Source organism: Lynx canadensis, chromosome C2 (genome assembly GCF_007474595.2).
Source record: "Lynx canadensis isolate LIC74 chromosome C2, mLynCan4.pri.v2, whole genome shotgun sequence".
NCBI lineage: Eukaryota > Metazoa > Chordata > Mammalia > Carnivora > Felidae > Lynx > Lynx canadensis.
This window is the reverse complement of record NC_044311.2, coordinates 43,388,789-43,396,695: the sequence shown is the minus strand read 5'-3', so window position 1 is coordinate 43,396,695 and position 7,907 is coordinate 43,388,789.

Here is a 7,907-nt window from a genome sequence, read left to right as displayed (position 1 = left end):
AGTTCCTATGCTAAAGTTGTATTTCTCTGTTCTTATGTGTTAGTGACGTTACTACATTCTCTCAGCATTTGCCAAAAGAGTTCAGGCTCAAATGCTTTTGGCAGCTTTGATACTGACTGGAAGGTTTTCAAATTATTCATGGTAAAAGGTTGGGGGGCGAATGGGCAGGGGGAGATGCAGTCAAGCAGAGAGAAGGAAAGGCAGGACCCAGCTAAAGTAATAAATTCAGCATTACTTACAAATTTCCAATTTCGAATAGTAGAAATAGGGATGGCCCAGACCTATAAAAACCAACTGGGATTTTACCTTCCTCAAACTTTTCAAGTTGACCTCTTGGGAGGTAAAAGAATATTCAAACAACAAATGTTAAGGAAAGAACAATCTGATCCCCGAATACATTTGCATAGTTTGAGATAAGAATTTACTTAAAAGAATTATCTAACTACCTGTCTGTATGTTTATTGATTTTTGGATGTCAGGTATACAGTGTGGAGTTAACCACAGCCCTCAATTCATGTCATAGTATCTACACTGGTCTGTGCAAGTCCTTTCTTTTATTTTGCTTATTTATTCTGTTTTATGCCTATTCCCCACTGAAGCGCTGTTTCTAATGCGTTTGATATGCTTCCTTTTATTTATGTGTGGTCTTGAAAATATGCATTGTTGGTGATGTGCATGTGTACTTAATTTATATACATAGTATCTTACATTGGGCTTTCTGGAAGCAGAGCCTGAGACAGGAATTCTTATTCAAGTGATTTACTGAGGGAACAATCTCAGAAGAAGGGGAGCAAGGGAAGTAGGATGGGTCAGGGGAAAAAGCTAACCAAGGATGTAGCCTCGTAGACTAGCTTCAGTCTGATTCCACAAGGAAGCTCTGGAGCCCAAATTACAGTACTGAGGTGATCTACTTTGAAGCAAGGGGGGGTGACCTCTTGTGGGCACTGCCAGTCAGTCACTGTCTGAGGTCCTCTCATTCCTGGCTATGTGAGGGATGTACTAATTTCCAGAACCAGGAGGCTCCCAGAAGGGGGCATCTGTGAGCCATTAGCAGCCAACACTCAACCACTAGGAGAGGGGTGTACTGGCCAGAAAGAGAGTCTAGGCTAGGCATCAGTAGTGTTCATTACAGACTTACCCTTGCACAACGCAGTAACACTTGCTTTTCACCTTAATTTTACTCTATCCAAGCACAGCTTCTCCAAGATTCTTGTTTGGTTACAATTTCTGAAAACTGACAAGAGGAACATTACAAGGTCATCAGCCCTGTTGCTGTAGTGGGTCCCAGGCTAGAACTGATCCTCCTTATTTTCCCCTCCATCACTTATTCTAGCTCCCTTCCACTTTGGTTAGCACTTCTACTGGGCTGGCTTTAAGCTTAAGCTTTCCTGACTGGAAATCAAGACCTTTAATCCTACATTGTCAAAAGCTGCAGGGACAGGAAACACAAATTACTCAAGTGGGTCACTGGGACTGATGGTGGCCAGTGCCACTCCTACTTCTACCACTTGGTTTCTAGAGCCATGTATTTTACCAGTGGAGGACCCAGCACCATGTAATGGCTTTGGTTTGGTGTATATCCTCATAGGATGTCATATCCAAGCTGGTACCTTAGCTATGCCTTTAAGAAGCCATTTCCTTACTTGGTCATTCTGACACCTTCTGAATTGTGTGCTATGTGATAGAATCATTATATCACACACTTATTTATTCATCACAGCACTTTCTTTGCTTTAAAGTAGATTTCCTGGTTTAAGACATTGTTATGTGGGATTCCATGAGGGTAGAGCAGACACTTTATGATGCCTTATATAGTGGTGCTGGCTGAGGCACTGCAGGCAGAAAAGTCAGCCATACCTAAAATACATGTACTCTTGGCGATCAGGAAACCAAGGTGCAAGGGGCTCAATGTAATCAACTTGCTACCAAATGGCTGGGTATTGTCCATGAGGGATGGTCGTCAGACAGGGAGCTCAGCATTAGTCTCTGTTGCTGGCAAGTCAGTAGTGTCAGTAGCTAGATCAACTTTGGTGAGAGTGAGCCTAGGCTGTTGGGACCAGGCAGCATACCTCCAGCTCTGCCACTATGACTACTCTGTTTATGATAATTGTGCAAATACTGTGGTAATCAAGGATAGAGGTTGACTGGCATTTGTAGACTAAGTCCCCTTGGCTTAATTAGTGCCTTTTGCAGAATGCTATTTGGTGAGCATTAATTGCAATAAAAATATCTTCATACTTTGTGGTCACTCTCATAGGTCTCTTCATATACCTCTTCCTTTGATGTCTCTTTTTCCAGTATTGTTTCTTCTAGCTAGGCCTTTGATCAACCACCCAAGCCATTCTACATAGGCCATGAATCTGTGTGGACCCTTACTTTAGGCAACTTCTCTCTTCACACAAAGTGAAAGACCAGGTACGCTGCCCAGTGGGATGACTTCCCCTCGGTATTTTAGGACCACCCTGAGTAAGGCCTTCGTGCAGCACCAGTCTACTTGTGTCCTAAAATCACTTAGTAAGCCAGCCCATTCATGAACCAAGCTCAGGCGTTTTCCTTCTTCATTCACTGGTCATAAATGTGAGAGGAAGAAGTGATGTCAGCGTAACAGTGACAGGTGACATGAAGTATGGGACACCTGGTGACTTTCAGGTGACATTTCCCTCTGAACTTAATCCCCAAACCAGCCCGTTTGGGTCACTATAACAAAAAACCATAGACTGGGTAGCTTGTAAACAACAGAAATGTATTTCTTATGGTCTGGATGCTGGGAAGTCCATCATGGCTTCAGCAGATTTGATGTTCTTGAGGGCCTGATTTCTGAATCATAGGTGGAGACTTCTCACAGTGTTCTGACAGGATGGAAGGGGCATGGGAACTCTGCATGGTATCTTTTATAAGAACACTGATCCCATTCATGGAGGTTCTCTCCACATGGCCTAAGAACCTCCCAAAGGCTCCAGTTTCTAATACCATTATCTTTGGGGGTTAAGATTTCAACATACGAATTTTGGGGGACACATTCAGACCATAGCCTCAGAGATGCCACTTCCACAATCCATTAGTAGTGGATTACTACTGCTCTCCCAGCTTTATTAATTTACTGGTTTGATAGCAGGCTGTATGATCACTTGATGTGCAGTTTCTATCACCAGGCTAGGACTGGTGATACATTTTTGAATGATATATTTTTCTCTGCTATAGATGACCTCATCTTGCTCTAATACTCTAGAGGTCTTTACAACAGATCTTCTAGCATGCCAAAGACTTCCTATGATGTTTTCGTTGCCACTGCTTGGATCTGTTGCAAAGCCCTAATCTGCTTGGGGCACCATTCAAAGCAACCAGCCTTCTGTATGACCCAATGAAAGAGTCATTATAGTATTCCCAAGCGTGGAATATGCGGCTTCCAAAAAACAAAACGGCCCACCAAGTATTGTGCTTTTGTTTTCTTAGTGGTATGAGGTAGTTTTTACTTTAAAAAGGATATTCCAGTATGCCTCAGACCACCAGATGCCTATGTTGAAGGTCCTTGACCATTACAGGATTTTTCTTCCACCCTCTAAATCTTATGTGTCTTATCAAGGCATCCAGAGTACTTGACATTTCCTGCCTATCAGGTCTAACAAACATGATTCATCAATATAATGGACCAAAGTTATATTCTGTATGATCAGATTATACAGTCTCCTTTGAACTATATTATAATAGAGAATGGGAGAATTAATGTAGATCTTGGGCAAAATTGTGAATATGCTCTGCTGTCCATTCCAAATGGACTTGAACTGCTTCTGATCCTTCTTCCTAATGTGTATGGAGAAAATGCATTTGTCATATCAGTAGCTGAATATCATGGACCTGAGGCTGTGTTAATCTCTTCCAATAAAGATACCATATTCAATATAGCTGTTGTAACTGGAGCTATGATTTGTTTAAGTTTGTGGTAGTTCACTGTCACCCACCATGATATATCTAGTTTCTGTGAAGGCCAGATTGGTGAATTAACTAGTGATATTACAGAGCCTGCAACTCCAACATCTTTTAGATCCTTGAGAGTGGCACTAATCTCCTATTCTCCTGGGTTGCAGCGTTGTTTTTGATTTAGTATCTTGGTGGTATAGAAGGGTATTCTCAGGGGCTTTTATTTGGTGTTCCTTACTATATTCTATAGGTCAAAGGATCATTCCGATGATTTTACCAATGCTTAGTATATGTATCCATTCCAAATATTTATTTGAGAAATGGAGAAATGACCATGAGATGGATCCTTGGACTCCCTGTGAGATGGATCTGGGCCAGGACTGTAGTTATTACTTGTCACCCATATGTACCTGCTTTAACAGAGGAGCCATTATGGTGCTTTAGATGCCTGAATCAGCATAACTTGGGCCCTGTGTCCAACAAGTATTCCCTTCCCTCAGTATACTGATACCTAAGTAAGCGGCTGTAAGACCCTTTGGGGGAGAACTTGGGGAATCACTGCTATGCTCATTTGCCTGGTGTTGCAGGGTCATTTATTATGGGATGTCACCTCTCCTTTAGTTGACAGATTTGTGTTTGAGAATTAGTCATCTAGTTCATACTTATGCTCCAAAGGTTATTTTTCAAGTTAAAAAAATAGTTGGAAACTCTTCAGAAACCAACAGTCTGGTTAGAAAATGGGCCAAAGACCTTAATAGATGCCTCACCAAAGAAGAAATATAGATGGCAAACAGCATGAAAAAATGCTCCACATTATATGTCATCAGGGAAATGTAAATTAAAACAACATTGAAGTACTACAATATGCGTTTTAGAATGGCTGAAACCTAGACACTGAAAACACCAAATGCTAGTGAGCATGTGGAGCAGTAGGAACTCTTATTTATTGCTGGTGAAAATGCAAAATGGTACAGTCACTTTAGAAGACAGTGTGGTGGTTTCTTATAAAGCTAAACATACTTTTACCAGAAGATCTCGCAATGATGTTACTTGGTATTTACTCAAAGGAGTTGAAAACTGCTGTCTGCACAAAAACCTGCATGTGGCTCTTTATAGCAATGGTAGTTTTATTCATAACTGCTCAAAGTTGCAAGCAACTAAGATGTCCCTCAGCAGGTGAATGGGTGACTAAACTGTGGTGCATCCAGACAATGGAACATTATTTAGTGCTTAAAAGGAAATGTGCTACCGAGCCATGAAAAGATGTGGAGGGACCTTAAATGTGTATTGGTAAGTGAAAGAAGCCAATCTGAAAAGGCTACATACTATATGATTTCAACTATTTAGTATTCTGTAAAAGGCAAAACACTGGGGACAGTAAAAAGATTAGTGATTGCCAGTGTTTGGGGATGAGAAGGGGAGAGATAAATAGGTGGAACACAGAGGATTTCTAGGGCAGTGAAAATACTCTTATATCATAATGGTGAATACATGCCATTATACATTTGTCCAAACCTATAGAATGTATAATACCAAGAGTGAACCCTAGTGCAAACTATGGACTTTGAGTGATTCTAATGTGTTAAGGTAGGTTCATCAATTGTGATACATGTACCATTTCTAATGGGGGGTGTTGATAATGAGGGAGGCTGTGCATGTGTGAATGTAGGGGACTTATGGGAAATTTCTTTATCTTCTCAATTTTGCTGTGTACCTTAAACTGCTCTAAAAAGATGAAATCTTAATAAAAAAAATTGGATAGTAACCAGCATTTTTTTACAAATGGGAAAATTGGAAATACAGATTCTTCTAGAGGAAAAGTCAGTTTCTGAGATGGTATACAGTATAGTAATTCCTACCTTCACGGAGTTCACAATCCAATTATGGAATCAATATCTATCCATATGGAAAGGTTACTGAAATGTGTTAACTAGGTTGCCTATTATAGTGTATCATAAAGGAGTTTTCTGAACATTTTTGAGCCTACCCAACATTGTTGTGGTCGGGGAAATGAGGTTTTCAGAATCTGCTCTTGCAAGATTAACACTGGTCCTAGCATTACATTCCACCTATAAAATGAGAATCTTCTGCAGGCTCAACTCCTCTGACAAAATGTAAATTATTTTCTCCTTCAATTTAGAAAGCTTTATTTAGAAAAGCCACATACAATCACTTGCTGGAATGGAATAAATTCAAATGCACATAATTCCTGAAATTGAGTGGATTAAAAATGAGGAAATAAGAAATGAACCTCTTCTTTTAACAAGTAAATATTATACTGTCAGCACAGAAAAACCCAAGGAACGACAAACTACGTTTTCTTTGTAGTAGGGGTATGCTTCCCCAATATTAGTCATATCTCTTTTGGTTCCCAGGAGATGCTATTTCCAGGGAAATATCTGAAGGAATCTATAGGAGGTAATTTTCATTTGGCTCAAATGATGCACCAGGGATTTCTTAAATCTAAGCTTAAATAGATTAAATTTACTTTTATTTACAGTCTCTTCAAATAACTTTCTTTAAAGTCATCATTCTTTTAAATAAAGATTCTTCACTCACCCCAAGTTCTCCCTTAATTGTAAAAAGCCATGTAAAATGCCTCTAAGTAAAAAGGTTTTCTTAGTTTTGATGATCACTTTTTTAAAAAGGAAACCTTAGTTTTTTCAGTGTGTTCCTTTTTCTTTCCAAGGCTTTCACAATTGATCAGATGCCTCAGAGTCTCATATATACATGTAGTAAATACAAATATAACAAGCGGTAGATTTCCTTGTGTAACAGGGGACATTAGAGCTTTCCATGTTTCCATCTTCAACATTACGTATACTTAAAAACACGGTTTAACCACATGAACGTCCAGCTAAAGAACTAGGAGTGGAAAAGATGTAATTCCTAGAAACAATGCCCTTAAATGCCATCAAGAAAAGGAAGTTAAGACATGTTCTAGCAATATAGAAATAGTTGTAATCTCTCTTGCACACGCTGCTGTGTCACACCTGGCAAACTTGGTTTGTATTTTTCTCTCTGACAGAATTCCTTTTCTCTACTTCCCTTTTTGCCAGCTGCTTCCTTTGTATCCTCACATTCTTTAAAACCATTTCCATTGCCATATAATCCAAGAAAGTGCCCCTGAAACCCACCCTGGGCTGATTTCCCTTTCTTTGTATCACTGGCACATTCGTGTGGCCTTTTCCATTGGACCACGATCTCTGGACCCTCGGGGACTGTATGTCTAGTGAGGTGCCCTTCACAGAGTTCTGCCAACAAGAGAGGAATTTTTCAATTTGTTGCCTATTGTCTAAGGAAATTTATTGTTTTAAGTAGTTCCTAAGGATTTTCTGAAAGTTAAGCAAATATTGCTAATCATATGGTAGAAGTCATTTGGAATATAAATATGATTTTAAAATATAGTAGGTGCTAACTATAAAGGATATAGAAGCTAAAGAAAATGCCATTAGCTCCCCCATGATTTGTTTTTCCCTTTGAGAGTTATTCTCTGTGAAATAAGCAAGCCAGGAAAACTGTTTGTTTTTCCCTAAGCTGTGTTTATGAAATACTGTGTTTAACACAGATATTTTTCTGAGTTAGATAAATTCCATACAAGTTCATCCATTGAAGCACAAAACACTTGACCCTCATTTCATTTCAGTCTCCTAATCAATTTAAATGTACCACTGGCCTCACTCTCACATATTTCAAAATTCATTCCACTCTTTCAGCCACCCCTTCCCCTCAAATAACCCTCAGAGGAAGAACAATTATTTGAGAAAATGAAATCAAGTAAATACACGCTATTAAAAGAGAAACCAACTAACCAGCCATATTAAAGATATGCCGGGTTTGTGTGTCTGGGTGAAACAACAATAAATATTTATTGTGATGCTTTTTTTTTTTTTTATGAGCATTTCAGGGCCCATCTGTGGTATTAATGGCTTCTCCAGCAAACCTATGCATTAAGGGAAACTGTTTTCATTTAGATAAATGAAAGCAGA